At 36.6% G+C, this 16,347-nt stretch overlaps 3 long non-coding RNA genes across 3 annotated transcripts in view; 1 reads left to right on the top strand and 2 right to left on the bottom strand.

Annotated features, from left to right (window-relative positions):
- LOC136838775 (uncharacterized) overlaps nucleotides 1–16,347 on the top strand; it is a 256,954-nt gene that overhangs the window by 121,254 nt on the left and 119,353 nt on the right. The window lies entirely within an intron of this gene.
- On the bottom strand, nucleotides 1,777–2,817 carry LOC136839016 (uncharacterized). Its single transcript, XR_010853190.1, has 2 exons — nucleotides 2,381–2,817; nucleotides 1,777–1,945 (listed from the first exon to the last, which is right to left on the bottom strand). It is a non-coding gene; the product is annotated as an uncharacterized lncRNA (long non-coding RNA).
- On the bottom strand, nucleotides 8,838–9,919 carry LOC136839015 (uncharacterized). Its single transcript, XR_010853189.1, has 2 exons — nucleotides 9,450–9,919; nucleotides 8,838–9,014 (listed from the first exon to the last, which is right to left on the bottom strand). It is a non-coding gene; the product is annotated as an uncharacterized lncRNA (long non-coding RNA).

The raw sequence follows: 16,347 nt of genomic DNA, 5'->3' as shown, positions 1-16,347 counted from the left end.
TTATATATATATATTATTTTTTTTATATATATATATTATAAATATATTGTGCATCATGAGTGTGTTGTTAATACATATATATGTATATCATACATGTATACATATATATTATAACCATATATATATATATATTTATATATATATTCTATTTATTTTGTATATATATATTATATTTTTATAAACATTTTGTTTACATAAAGAAGAACACATACATTACATAAGATATTTTTACATTATTTTTTTCATAAACTGTTGCTTTCCGCACGCGATTTTGTTACCTGCCATTGCATTGTGTTTTTAAATTTCTGCATTTTGTTTGTTTTAACCTCTACTTGTCAAGAAGTTCTTTTTTTGTCATCACAATGTTATATTTTTTTAAGCTTGTATATTTTTTAGTTTTATTTATATGTTCCTATTAAATATTATTATTATTATCACCTTATTTTTTTGTAGTTTTTTTATATGTTCATCCATTTAATATTTTTGAACTTTAAACCTACATATATTCATGGGACCAGCATACCAAATTTGTGCACATTACTTTGAATAATAAAAAAATGTACTTTTTATTTGTAATTCATAAAGAAGGTACATAGGAGACAATGCTATTGTCATGCTCTTATTTTTCTATTGAAATCAAGGATGAGACTCTTGCATGGAAAAACAAAAAAATTCGACAGCTTTCTGACGCTTCAAAGATCCCATCCGATGTACTGTAGGCCTTGAAGTTTTGATATGGATACTCGTGAAAGAATATTTCATAATTTCTGTGCTTGAGTTCACAATTTATAGGTTGCCAACAGCTGTAATTTAAATGTCTCATTTGTTGGATATTATTTTATCCATCTTAAAACAAACTACAAACTTCGATGCAATTTATGTTACTTATATATGGGTGAAAGTGGAAATTTAATAGAACAAAATTCTGCAAAGTTCCGATTTAGATTGCTTGAACGTTGTCTTCTGGAATACGCATAATTTTGCTCTTGTTCTTAAGATTTTGTCCTGTCGACTTGCTGTTAACATTCTTACCCTCTTAACATCCATGAAAAGAGTGGGGCATCTCATTCTTTCTTCTGCTCTGCCTAATTTTCTTTCTTAACTTTTCACACTGTTAGGATAGAAGTTCCCCTTTATTCAGTGTAGGAACCAAGCCTTTCTTTTTTTTTTTTTTTTTTATCCTGTAGGGGGTTAGTGCCGTCAGTGCACCTCCTGTGCTGCACTGTAAGGATTACTTTAGGTTCTTTGCAGTATCCCTTCGGCCACTAGCTGCAACCCCTTTCATTCCTTTTACTGTACCCCCGTTCACATTCTCTCTCTTCCATCTTACTTTCCACCCTCTCCTAACAGTGGATTCATAGTGCAACTGCGAGGTTTTCCTCCTGTTACACCTTTCAAACCTCATTGCCGTCAATTTCCTTGTCAACGTGAATGAACTCATAGGTCCCAGCGCTTGGCCTGTGGCCTAAATTCTGTATTCTATTCTATTCTAAGCCGTTTTTTTAGCCATGAAGTTGAAACCAATTTGAGTACGTGTGTGCATGTGTGTGTGTCAGTTTTTATTATTGAATTGAATTAAATTGAACTGAATATAGAATTTAGGCCAAAGTCCAAGCACTGGGACTTATGAGATAATTCAGCGCTGAAACGGAAATTGACAGTAAATGTTTCAAAGGTATAACTGGAGGAAAACCTCGCAGTTGCACCATGAATCAGTTGTTAGGAGAGGGTGGAAAGTAAGATGGAAGAAAGAGAATATGAAAGGAGGTGAACAGAATTCCTGGGGAGGAGAATGAATAGACCAACTAAAATCCAAACTTATTTATTAGAAATGACTGAATAGGTGAACAGTAACTGCTTGTTGGTTGTCTGGACTGGATTCTATCAAGTAGAAGAAGACCGATGACACCAGATCTCCCAATCCTCCCCAATTCCGTCCCACTCACTAAAACACGAGAAATATGAGAATTAAAAATTTGAAATACCGAAAGCACAACGAAGTAATATACTAGTCTCGTCGTAATAATTGAAATTCCGTACAAGTGAATATAGCAAGAACTCGTCTTACAAAATTAAGAGAAACCTTTATAGCAATGAAATCCGCTAAATATGAATATGAAATAAAGTGTGGCAGCAGGCCTATACTATATTACTTCAAAGATAAGTTTACGAAAGCTGGATCACATACTATAAATCAACAAACCTATACGGGAACAAGGTGAAATGAACAAAATGAAAAGAACTGCTTTCGTTTAAGGATTACGATGAATTAGCGAGCTTTATTATTTAAAAGGGCTGAATGCTAGGAACAGATTATTTAAGAAATCTTGGGAAAAATCTTAAAGTCACGAAATCACGGTGTCTAATGAAAGTGACATACCTCAAGAAATTTCCATCCTTAAAACTGCTAGTACAAGACATCAGTTGATGGTATGCGACGTCTGTCGTTGGTGACGATGGCTTGAGGCTACTGTAGCTGCTGAGAGTTAATTAGTGCTCCATTGCGAGTGAAAGTTCCACAGGATACTGAGTTTCCAGTCCTTCGGACTATGAAGGAGCTGTGAGCTGCGCTGCAAACTATGATGGAGCTGAGAGCTGAACTGCAACCTATAATGGAGCTGTGAGCTGAACTGCCAACCTTCGGCCCTTCTTGCCGCGAAGAAAAAACAAAAACAGCCGGTTTCTACCTGAGTGGAGTAATTTTCAGGCAGTCAAAGTTCTCCAACAAGGATTCGGGAAGGAGGTGGTGTCACTTTAAACACCGTGATTTTTATACAAATTTACATTTACAAAAGCAATTATTTTAACATTTGTCACAAAAATGTTAGAGAAAAAGTAAGTTAAAGTTTCTAAAAAATTAGAAAAATGTTAAAAATCTAAACTAACTGAAAATTTATATTTTCTTCACTCCAAGGAAGGAATTTGATTCCATTATGAATCAAATTTATGTATATAAAGTTACATTAATACTGTAAGTCACAAGAAAAAAAATTATTCAGGTAGTAACCTAGAAATTATCAAGAATATCTTTAGTCTTTATTTCACTCTCAATGGCTGTCCTTCTTTTTTTAGGTCTTGCTGAATATTCAACAACACTTGGGCCAGGAAGAGTGATCATTTCATCATTATTAGGCAACTCTTCTTTTCTAAGTAAGGGCATCAACGTGGAAGAGTGCCGCTTCAATAACTATGGCACCCGTGATTTCATTATGAAGATTTTTCACTACGTCTTTAACAATAGCCATTGGGTAGTTACTTTGTTTGGTCATTGGTTCTTTTATTAGAACAATATCACCTCTTTGAAGAATTTTGTGCGTCACGGGCTTATACCTGTCTTTTAAGTTAACTGCTTGGTGGATAAGAGTACATAAGAATTCTTCGTTATAAATATCTATGAGCTTGTTACGCGTTTTCTGAAGTTTTTCGTAATTATTTTTCACCTTGTTTAAGGGCTCAAAGGGCATCCATTCAGGTTCAGGATTTCTCTGAAGCTCTGGAATAATGTTCAAAGATAACAAGTCATATCCTCTAATTAAAACTTCAGGCGTGATTGAATCAGGAACACAGTCACCAGATGAATCTCTCAAGGCTTCCTTGAAGGCAATTGGTCGCCTGTTCACGAGATGAACGGTCTTGCAAACAATAAACTCAAAATCTCTATATGGCAAGATATTTTTACCAATAGAGCCAAAAAGGAGTCTCTTGGTTAACTTTACACAAATTTCAACCATTGACCCTAGTTTACTATGACCTTTAAAGAAATGATCAAAGGATAAGGGTTGAACATTATTTTCATCAAAATATTTACGAGTTTCATGATCTTTAAAAAAATCTGAAATAATATTTGCACCAGCAGTCAACTGCGTTCCTAAATCGGAAATACAAAAACTAGGGATACCAAACTCGAAGCAATGCAACTGAAACGCTCTTAAGAATTCTACGACAGACAGGTTTGAACAAATTTTCAAATTTATGGCTCTTGACCACATACAGGTAATGCAAAGAATCCACACTTTAGAATTTTGACCATATAATTTTTTACAGTGAACGGTCCCATGAAGTCTACAAATATTATTAAATGGTATATTAGAAGGGTTTAATCTACACATTCTGTATGGACTTTGGTTAAGCTTAACAGTCCGTTCATTAAAACGACGACACGTCGTACAAGTTTTTAGTATCCTTTTTGACAATGGAGAAAAAAATGTGGGATCCAAAAGTTTTCCTTAGCTCAGTCAACAATGAATAACACCCAGCATGGGCCAATTTCCTGTGCATGTCCAGGATGATGAGTGGGGGTAAGAACACTATTCTTTGCCAGAAGTAAAGGAAAACTGTACCGCTTAAAGCGCTCAACACTCCTGAGACGCTCATTTACTTCGGACTCTCAACAACCCATCCCTGTCCATGAAAACATTAAGCTGTTTGACAATATTTGGGAGGTCCTTAACATTCCTTGAATTAGAGTGGAAATACTTAAAAACCTCAGGGAATTCAGATTGCTGATCTTTTAATATTATTTGTCTAGTAGCTTCTGAAAAAAAGTTCGCATCATCTTTATCCTCAAAGTGAGAAAACCTGTCAGGATACTTAGATTTTACTTTAGCTTTCAGCTTGTTTACAAAGATTAAAATCTTACTGTAAACCTTCACCAAACGATTGAAACTGGAGAACCTGTCTAACAGCATTAAATTCTGCAGACAGCCAACCAGTGAGTAACTTGAAAGCAAGCTATGAGTTTCAGAGCTAGGGCTTATGTTATCAACATCTGCAAGAGGATTTGGTATAATCACCGAAAAAATATCGTCCCTACTAAGCTCTGGAGTGATACAATTAGATAAAAAGGGTGGACCACTGTAATAATTACTCTTCACGAGCTGTTTTGATGGGACATACTTCTGGTTATGCAGTCTGCTGGATTTTTGTTCCAGAAACAAATGAAAATTTTATGGGATGAGTTTCACATAACTTTGTAATATGTTTGATCCTATTCATTACGAAGATTGACCTTTTCTGCATCTTGTCTAATTTCGTGGAATAGGAATTTAACCATGCTAAAGATACAAGACTATCTGAAAATATTTCAATTTCAGTAATGTGGATTGGTTTAATGCACGAAGGGCCAGCAAGATCTGCATACAAATCTAAAATACACTCTGTGGCTAAAGCAATGCCTTGGATCTCAAGGAAGGGATGCTTTTGCATTCCAGCTGTTTATTGACAATTCTATTCTTTCCTGAAAGAAAACTTATTTCCTTGGTCTCTAAGTCTTTGATATAAATGACAGCACCATACATTGATTTACTGCTATCAGAAAATCCTATCAGCTTGTAGGAGCTCTGTCTTTTCCCAACAAACCTCTTAATCTTAACAACAAGAGAGGCATTAGCTTGTTTAGCAATTAATCTCCATTCACGTAAAACATCAGGAGAAAGAGTCTGATCCCATGTTAACTCCTTTTGGCATTGCAATCTGTGCAAGAACAACCTACTTCTATTTAGTAAAGGAGCATTATAGTTATGAACGTCATATTGTGATGCAATGCTTCTTAAAATTAACCTTTAGTATTAGCCTGTGGGTCGAGGTTAATAGGGTTTGTCGATAGGGTATCTTTTGAACGATCCCATCGCATGCCAAGCAATTTTACCTTAATAGGGGTTTCTCCTTCAAGATCAGAGTCAATGAGAGATTGTAAATTACTGTCATTTGACATGAATTGCTGAAGACCAAATTTGTAAGGTTCAAAAATAGAGTTCAGCTGATTGTAAGCCCATATTAAATTTGCAGAGTCCTCTGCTGTAAAAGCACAATTGTCCATATAACAAAGTTGATAAATTAAATGTTTCAAGTATCTAATACCTGATGAATCATCCTCAGAGTCGAGAACCAAAATTTTGAAAAGACCTAACAATAAAATTGTGGGTGAACAACGTAGCCCAAAAGGTAAACGAACATTCTTGTAAGCTATAATAGAAAAGTCCCTCTTCTGAACATTTCGAAACCATAGGAATAAAAGTTTATTTTGATCAATTTCTCCAAACTAATATTATTGAAAGCCTTTTTTAATATCAAAGGTGCAAATGAAGGGTCAAATCTTAAATGCAACAAAGCAGAAGAAATTTTTATGGTTAAGTGTAGGACCGGGATAAATTGCTTGGTTATGACTAACTGTCATGGGCTTTGTCGGGTCCTTTTTCACAAAGATTGAGAGAAAAACTATTCTACATTTTGTAGTCTCTCTATCTGGTTTGAATATTGGCATATGTGGCAAGAAGCTATGCTCAGGATGAGTCTCTAGAAAGTCATCAAGGTCATTAATTTTTTTAAATGATACCAGCAGCAGCTTGTTCTTGGAAAGTGTCATTCATTAATTTTAAATTTTCTTCATTCTTTAAAAGTTTGTTCAAATTAGCCCTTAGAATCAGTGTTTAAATGCTTACGATTTCTACCCAGCAAATGACTAACTTTAGGATTCCAAAGAAGAGGCATTTTGAGTCTTCCTTTTTCGTCACGCACTGTATTGTCTAGAGCAAATTTTACTAAATCATTATTTATCTCAGAAGTCTCATCATCATAGATCTGATTATCATGATTTGTGAAATATGAACATTGACTCTCTAAAATGTCATTTGTAGCTCTTTGCAACTCTGCATCAACAAGATCACCTTTATCATTGAAGACTGAAAAATTAGTACAACAATCTATATAACTTCAATGCAATTATCTGTGGATGTCAGACAAGAGGTATTTTTGACAGGAAAGTAATTCCCAGGGTCCATTATTGAATATGAATTTGAATTAACTGGCAAATCCTCCAAGTCATGCAATAGCTGATTAATATCTCCCTTCAATATGATTCCCAAAGGAGTCTGAGAATATAAGGACATCTTCCTTTCACCAAAGAGTACTTCTGAATCTGGTATACAATACGAAGATTTACACCCTAAAATGAACTCTATATCACTGATTTCATCCTGGCAATTCTTTAAAGACTCTTCTGCTAATTTATATCCCTGCATGAGAAAACTATCAACAACTTTTCTCAAATTTGGAAGTTTTAACACAATATTAATTGAAGGAATACACAAAGCCTTAATAGTTTTCAACTCATCACCAAACTTCACATTAAATTCTACTAATTTACTCTTATATGTCTTGGGTACATTAATACCGTTTACAGTGATAGAAAAGTTATCCTTAATGACTTTCAGATCAAGCTGGGATGCCAAACTTTCAGTTATAAAGTTTGACTGGCAACCACCATCTTTCAATCCTCTCACTCTTTTTGCCACCGATTTTACATGTAAATGTAGGTAATATCGATTCACCATCGGTATCCCCTGCAAAGCTTCTGTCAGTGTTATCAAATTGCTACTAGCAATGTTCAATTTGGAATTATCTTTTGATTTATCCAAACCAGAATTTACCTTTGGATTTATCAGCTGTGCTTTCTTTTTCTTACGTGGATTCCCAACACAAAGGTAAGACATATGCCAGCCTTTACAGTTACTACACCGGGAGTTGAATTTAAATTTACAATTATCTGAAGTATGATTAAGGTTCCCACATTTAATGCAGCCGGACAAACTAACCAACTTATCAATTTTCTCTTGTGGAGTCTTAAATACTGGACACCGGTAAACTGGGTGTGAAATATCCCTGTCTACAACTATGCAAAGGGAACAAGGTTTTGATGACCTAGTTTTGTCTTTAGAATAATCTACTTTCACAGCAAGGCTAGTTGTACATTCTCGAGAACTGGCCGAATTCAATACAGGCGAATCAGATTTTTTCTTACGTTCTTTATAATGTTTCTGTGAAAAATACCGCTCGCTCGCTTCAAAAAAGTTATCAGTAATTTCCATTAAAGTTGGTTTCGAATGATTAGTTATTTGAATCAAAATATTTCGAAAAGACTCATTCAGGCCTGACCAGAAAAAATATTGAAGGAAAAAATCAACATCAATTTTCAATTTCTTAATACCTTCAGTGATATACTTAATCTTAGAGATGTATTCAAACGGATCATCTTCATAAGTTAACTTCATTTCTGATAACTGTTTAATAATATTGAACTTCTGTTTTCCTGGGGAAGCCAAAGCATTCGTCAGTAATTCTTTTTAGCATGAGTGTATCCTTGCTTGTCAGCTTCAAGGAATTAATCAAGATTGAAGCTCTCCCACTAATTTGCTGTTTTAACAACAGAAATTTATCGTAATCTGGGTACGAGAACTTGTTAATAGTTTCCTCGAACTGAAGAAAGAATTTATTTAAATCTTCACCATCACGACTGGTAAATGTGGGAAGAGGGGCTGTTGGGCGTTTAAGGAGACTACGAGCCGAATCAAGCGAGGACTGACTAAGAGAAGGTACATCTTCTAACAAAGCTATACACTCACGAATTTTAGTCAAATAATCATGACTCAATTCAATATCCTCTGCAAGTACAAATTCATCCTCATTCTCACCCCACTTAAGTGCTTGAATTTTAGAATCATAATCACCTAGTTGAGCTAACAAGTCCACCAATACTGCTTTTTTCGCATATCGAACAACTTGTGATAAAGCGGGAAAACTATCCCTCTTATTGTAATTTTCAGTGATAGCCTTACGGATATATTTCCGGGAGTTAACTAACAGTTTAAGATCAGACATGGTTAATGATAGCAATGTCAAAAAATTTCAAAAAATTTCCAAATATATGAGAATAACAATTTTCCCCAAGTAAATATCAAACACGACAAAAATATAAAATGCAAATATCAAGCTACAGCAACCACCAAACCAAGGCCAACCAACAACAAGCAGTTTCGCATTCAGTCCCCCCAGGGGTTCCATGAACAGAAATCCTGGGGAGGAGAATGAATAGACCAACTAAAATCCAAACTTATTTATTAGAAATGACTGAATAGGTGAACAGTAACTGCTTGTTGGTTGTCTGGACTGGATTCTATCAAGTAGAAGAAGACCGATGACACCAGATCTCCCAATCCTCCCCAATTCCGTCCCACTCACTAAAACACGAGAAATATGAGAATTAAAAATTTGAAATACCGAAAGCACAACGAAGTAATATACTAGTCTCGTCGTAATAATTGAAATTCCGTACAAGTGAATATAGCAAGAACTCGTCTTACAAAATTAAGAGAAACCTTTATAGCAATGAAATCCGCTAAATATGAATATGAAATAAAGTGTGGCAGCAGGCCTATACTATATTACTTCAAAGATAAGTTTACGAAAGCTGGATCACATACTATAAATCAACAAACCTATACGGGAACAAGGTGAAATGAACAAAATGAAAAGAACTGCTTTCGTTTAAGGATTACGATGAATTAGCGAGCTTTATTATTTAAAAGGGCTGAATGCTAGAAACAGATTATTTAAGAAATCTTGGGAAAAATCTTAAAGTCACGAAATCACGGTGTCTAATGAAAGTGACATACCTCAAGAAATTTCCATCCTTAAAACTGCTAGTACAAGACATCAGTTGATGGTATGCGACGTCTGTCGTTGGTGACGATGGCTTGAGGCTACTGTAGCTGCTGAGAGTTAATTAGTGCTCCATTGCGGTGAAAGTTCCACAGGATACTGAGTTTCCAGTCCTTCGGACTATGAAGGAGCTGTGAGCTGCGCTGCAAACTATGATGGAGCTGAGAGCTGAACTGCAACCTATAATGGAGCTGTGAGCTGAACTGCCAACCTTCGGCCCTTCTTGCCGCGAAGAAAAACAAAAACAGCCGGTTTCTACCTGAGTGGAGTAATTTTCAGGCAGTCAAAGTTCTCCAACAAGGATTCGGGAAGGAGGTGGTGTCACTTTAAACACCGTGATTTTTATACAAATTTACATTTACAAAAGCAATTATTTTAACATTTGTCACAAAAATGTTAGAGAAAAAGTAAGTTAAAGTTTCTAAAAAAATTAGAAAAATGTTAAAAATCTAAACTAACTGAAAATTTATATTTTCTTCAGGAGGTACAGTAAAATAAGCGAAAGGGGATGCAGCTAGGGGCCGAAGGCACGCTGCAAAGAATCTCAAGTAATGCCTACAGTGCACCACACGAGGTGCACTGACGGCACTACCCTCCTACGGGGAGTTTTTGTTATTGTCCCGATGACTATTTGTTCATACACAGTTTTCTTTTATAGTCCTGCTACTGGCGATACAATGGTTCATGCAAATCCGATAATTCTATAATCCGTATCGTAAAATTAATATGTGATATTTTGCAAAATATCTTTACGAGGAAACTTTTGGATATGCCCTTCTCCCACGCACCTACGACAATAATAATAATAAAAAAAAGGGCCCAAAAAGCAACGGCACATTTAAAACGTATCACTTACAACCGATGGGGAGGAAACGACAGACAATTCACCGTCCCCAAAATCATAAAAGCCTCAATTTTCGACGCGGCATTTTTAGCACCAACACCTACCGGGCGAATATGGCGCGGAAAATCATTTGGACTTCAATACATAAAAATGCAGTAGGTTCTGGGGCCAGGGGCCATTATATTTGGGTAGGGTTCGGGGGACGAAGGAAGGCACCCAACCAGTCCAGCAGCCAGCAGCCAGGCAGCAGGCAGTAGGCAGCAGAGGCAGAAGCAGAAGCAGTCAGCGCCTCTGGTGACAAGTCGCCCAATTAATCGATCGAGTGGCTCCCAAATCAACAATGGAACTGACCGGTCGACGCTTTTTAGTTACACTTCCCCACTCTTATTGGGTCGATGGCCAGTTTAAAAGGCGTCCGTCGCTACTATAATTTACGCACAGGTAAATGGAGTGCGGGACTCCTACGCACGGCGTAACTGGCTTCACGCACATCCGCACGCACTCTCCTGCTCTCAATGGCTTTGGTCGCCGGCATCGACATCCTGTGTCGCTGGACTCGTGACGTCACTGTCAATAAGAATTTTGATTAGTTCAGATTGTCAGCGTCGAGAGTTACCGGGCGCGTTTCAGGTGTGATGTCGTTATAAATGTATTTTTTTATTATTTCCATTTGTCATATCGACAGAAAGAGAGGGACATCATGAATTAGGTTTTAAAATTGTAACTTGAAAACGTTGTTAGTTGAATATGTATAAGAACGTTAACTGAAAAATGTCTGCAACTGGTACTTCTAAAGTTCAAGTGAAGATGCAGCGCAGTACTAACCTAATGCAATTCTCCTTGCATTTTAATAATTTTATTATATTACTTCTTTCTAATGAACATCATATTTTTTGAAAGCTTGAATTTTAAGCCAATGGCCCCTGTGGGCTTGTTGTATATGAATAGGGTTCACCTTGTGAATAATAATAATAATAATAATAATAATAATAATAATAATAATAATAATAATAATAATAATGTGAGTGGTAAGGTATTTTGCAGTGGAGATACATTTCTGAAAGAAATCTGAAGCTTTAAGCTTAATGGCTTATTTCGATATCAGTAATATCAGTCACTGAATGAAGATTTAGTCAAATCAAATATTAATTGTAAGTAAAGGGCTCGAATAAACGTTACTCACATAAGTCAGCACCTACCCTTCATCTTTATTTGTTTCAGTGAAATCCATTCTGTCAGTTTAACAGAAGCTGAATTTCATAGTTACCGTTACCCTTTAATTTAAAGAGACCGATAGAACGGTAGCACTTACTTTACCTACTGTGTCGTTAAGTTCTTAGTAAATCAATATAGGATATATAGTTACTAGCGCCATGCTCTTTCCCACCATACGTGTGACCCATTGCACGGTCGACTAACTACCAGGTCCAAATATGTCTTCTGAGGTCACCAGTCACAGCGAGTTCTAACAGAGTTTCCGTAAATCGCTGTGCCATTTTCAGATGTGGATCATAGGCTCTTTTACTGTTGAGGGAAGTCTTAGCCTCAGAACTTCAAGGTATGTCTGGATAAGGAGAGAATTCGAAGGCATGTAGGATAAAAATGAGAGTAACGTTGCGACAGGGTAAAGGTTATAGAGGTCACTATAAGAATGAAAGGCCCTACACGTTACTCAGTATACCAGGGATGGTACATGGTAGGATTTTGATCGAAAAATTATTTTTATCGAGGAGGTGAGATAGTTGGTACAAGAATTGGTAAGGGATATTGAAACGGTTGTGGGGATCAAGTGTTTGTACAAAACTGTTATGTGAGAAGGTCGTAAGTGTGTGGCGTGCATGAACCTAGAAAAATATTATGACAGAACAGAATGTGGAGTATGGAGGATGTATAGTACAGAAGTTATATTGCTGAAAATGATAAAAAGTCTTTTGTAAGGAGTGAAGTTTTGTTGGTATATGTATACATGGGAGAGCGACAGGTTTGGTGTAAAACTGGATCTGACAAAGTAATGTTTTTATTATCCTAAGCTGTTTATTATCCTTATGGATGGAGTGGTGCAAAAAGCCTAAGGAAATCAGAGCTAAGCAATAAGTTGTGGAATTAGAAAACGAGCTGCATATGGTGTGTGGAATGGACGGTGTTTGAATATCATATAGCACTTATTTGAGGTAATAAAGAGAAATTCCAGAAGCCGCGTGAAAGAGTTTGAAAGCCTTTGCAACTGGAGAAAGTTGAGAGCGAAATGGAAATCAGGAAGTCAAGAGATGGAGCAGTGAATGTTAATATGGATCGTGGAAGGATGGAGCATGTTGATTCTTATTGGTATTTGGGAGTAAATGTAATGAGTAATGATGAGATGAGAAAAGGGTATGTCATAAAACAGCGAAAGGGCTAACAGGTTGTGCGCAAGAGACTGACGAGAGATGAAGTTTCTATGAAAGCTAAGGCTAGAAAGTATATTACAAAGAAATTGTTACGCCAACTATCTTTTATGGAAGTGAAGAGTGGAAGTTGACTGATAATGCAAGGATAAAGGGCTGAGGCTGTTGAGATGAACATCATGAATAGTAAATGTGATGGAAGAGGGGGTAAAGGGTGAGAAAAGTAGAGATTTATAAAAGTGGTGAAAAGTTTAGCGTAGGTGAAAGGATGGATCAATGGTAATTTGAGATGCTTAAGTCATGTGGAAAGAATGGAGAAGAGCAGGTTACCGAAAACAAGTCTGTAATTCTTAAAGGATAGGCGGGAAAATGTCCGTTAAGATGGGACGTAAGGGGAATTTGAAATAACTGAGGCAAATATCCAGAAAGATCATGTTAAGTATACCTTAGTTTAACCAGACCACTGAGCTGATTAACAGCCCTCCTAGGGCTGGCCTGAAGGATTAGACTTATTTTACGTGGCTAAGAATCAATTGGTTACCTAGCAACGGGACCTACAACTTATTGTGGAATCCTTACCACATTATACCGAGAAATAAATTTCTTTCACCAGAAATAAATTTCTTTCACCAGAAATAAATTCCTCTAATTCTTCATTGGCCGGCCGGAGACTTGAACTCCGGCCTAGCAGATTGCTAGCCGAGAACTCTACCGACTCGTCCAAGAAAGATCATGACTGTGTAAGTAGAGAAGAGTGGTGCAATGCATGTAGAGGTGTTAGACGTGGCACTGTGTCTTTTTCACAGTTGTATAAAGTGGCTAGAGTTGTGGAAGTTTTTAGCATTGCAGTCCATTCACGTTTCAGCAGTTTAAGTATGAATATGGCAGTAACCAATGTTTTCCCTGTTATTCTGGAGTCACCGCCTGTAAGGCAAATGGCTTAATATAGAAAATAATTAATATTATCATTGGCTTGGTTATCGTTAATTGTTGCTTTCATTTTGTTAGACAGTGTCGTGAATATATATTGTGTATGATAGTTATGGTTATATCTTGATATAAAAAATAAATCATGTATGCTGAGAAGGTAGGACACTTGTATCAAAAAGTAAAAGTCAAAAAGCTATTTGAGATCATGACAAGCATGCATGTTTTCAGGAAGTCTGTGGATGAAGCTTTCACGAAAATTATCTATCTATCTATCTATCTACCCCCCAATTCCTATGTTGGGGTGTGGGGGCTGAACTGGGACTTGAAAGACATCGGAAGTGTCACTATTCAACTCAGTGACTTCAAAAACTATGGACTAGACACTAACATCTGTCGTTTTCGGTTATTTTTACATATCACCCCCTTCCCACCCCCAGCCCCTATGGTGCCAGTGATGTCTTACCCCCACAGTATAGCAAGTCATATGTATACTGAAAGGAGTTATGATAAACCCATAGAGTTGTTTAGTTAGTTACTAAGTCTACGGACAGAACCAGCCCCGTTTCAGGGAAGCCCTTCCCACCCCCACCCCATTTGGTGCCCTATGGTGCTAGTGGTGCCTTACCCCCACAGTATTCTTTTCTAGATAGTAAGTCATATGTATACCAAGTTTGGTTGAAGTTGCTCAATGCGTTTCAGAGTTATGCTGGAACACACACTCATCCATTTATTTATATATATGTATATATATATATATATATATATATATATATATATATATATATATATATATATATATATATACATTAAATTTGTGCGCGTGTGTGAGTCTGTGTTTTTTCTTATATCCCTGTCTGTCTACCGAACTCAAGACGATTACTTTCTGTTAGATCCGGGTGTCAACAGCATATCATTCAGGAAGCAGATTATACGCGCCGCTCGTACATGAATATGCATTCATGCATAAAATGCTTGAGCCGAAAACACGAATTTTGTCGTCTGTCTTGTTTCCATTATCTGTTTGCTTTATATCGGCATTTATACCCAAGTTATTGTAAATAAGGTCCGGTAACCAGATATTACAGATAATCCCGGAAAGGGAAGGCTTTGGCGTGGGGGTGGGGAGGTTGCAGGGAAGTGTCGGAGGTGGTTTAGGCAATTATCTCTCCCAATTATCTCTCCCCTTAATGGTTTGGCCGTTTGGGTGATATGCTCAGATTGGTTAACCGAAATAAACGATACGAGACCGGTAATGCACAACAAATGACGCGCCTCTGTTTTAGAGGTTGTTAGTGATTCGCTTGTTTTGGTGTTGTTCGAAGACCTACTTTCAAAAGAACTTAAAACTGGTGTTGTATTTTTAAACAATTTTTATTACCCCTACTGTAATTGCCAAGCAGCGATTATTATCGGTGATAATTCGCTTTCCTTACTTTTCGGAATTGAATTTTCCTTAAATATTTTCCTAGAATTATCCTTCGCTAATGTCTGTTTTAATTAGAACAGGTTTATAGATTGAAAAGTATCTAGGTCGTTGTAGCATAAGCGGTGAAATATTTCAGACCTATATATTCTTTGTATAAAGTCGTGATCATCTTTACGGTTGAAATTATAAGAATGATGGTACTGCCTCTCTTACATACTGCAAGGCCACTGTTCAGCATTGCCCAAAGATAATGTAAAATGAACGGACACAGAAATTTTCAGAGGATAATGACAATTCTTTCAGATACTTAACAGATCACAGAGAGGAATGATTCTGTTGCCAAGAGCAGTTATATCTAGAGAACTAAAGGTTGTTATTAATGTTTTAAATATAGAAAGTCAAATTTTAGATTTTAACAAAGGCTGATGGCACTGAAATTATAAGTGAATCATTTACAACCGGGGTTGTAAAACGATGCAAACATTGGATAATTAAAGACAGTTGTATAAATGAATAACAAGTCACTATCGAAAACAGGGCCCAGTTCTTGATTTATAGAATATGTATTTTTTTATTTGCCTATTTTTCCAAGATAAAAAAAAAAAGAAAACCCGCCGACGTTTCTTCGGTGCAATCGAGTTTTCTGTACAGCCGCTACTGCGTATAATCAAGGCCACTGAAAATAGATCTATCTTTCGGTGGTCTCGGTATAATGCTTTATGAGCCGCGATCCATGAAACTTTAACAACCGGCCGGTGGTGGCCTATCGTCTATCGTTTCCAGACGCACTGTTATGGCTAACTTTAACCTCAAATAAAATAAAAATACTAAAGCTAGAGGGCTGCAATTTGGTATGTTTGATGATTGGAGGGTGGTTGATCAACATACCAATTTGCAGCCCTCTAGCCTCAGTACTTATTAAGATCTGAGGGCGGACGGAAAAAATGCGGGCGGACAGACAAACCCGGCACAATAGCTTTCTTTTACAGAAAACTAACTAGAATATGCCCCTAGTTCTTTTTGAAGGTAATCATTGCTTGAGACTAAATAAAGAAAGCAATTTTCACCGTAAGTGTTTGCGAAAGTCAGTTATAATCAGGAGCTAGTAGAGGTGAGATTACAATTAAAGTAATTGCAAGTTTTGTTTCAAAAGCATGGATTTGGAATTGAACACCTGATTATAGAAAATATAGGTCGTGTGACTGCAAGCAGCAAGTTTAAGTAGAGTAAATGTATGATGTGTTGTGAAAAAAGGGTGTCTACAGCAT

Source organism: Macrobrachium rosenbergii, chromosome 5 (assembly GCF_040412425.1).
Source record: "Macrobrachium rosenbergii isolate ZJJX-2024 chromosome 5, ASM4041242v1, whole genome shotgun sequence".
Lineage (NCBI taxonomy): Eukaryota > Metazoa > Arthropoda > Malacostraca > Decapoda > Palaemonidae > Macrobrachium > Macrobrachium rosenbergii.
Note: the sequence above shows the minus strand (reverse complement) of the source record. Positions and strands in the feature narration are given on the sequence as shown.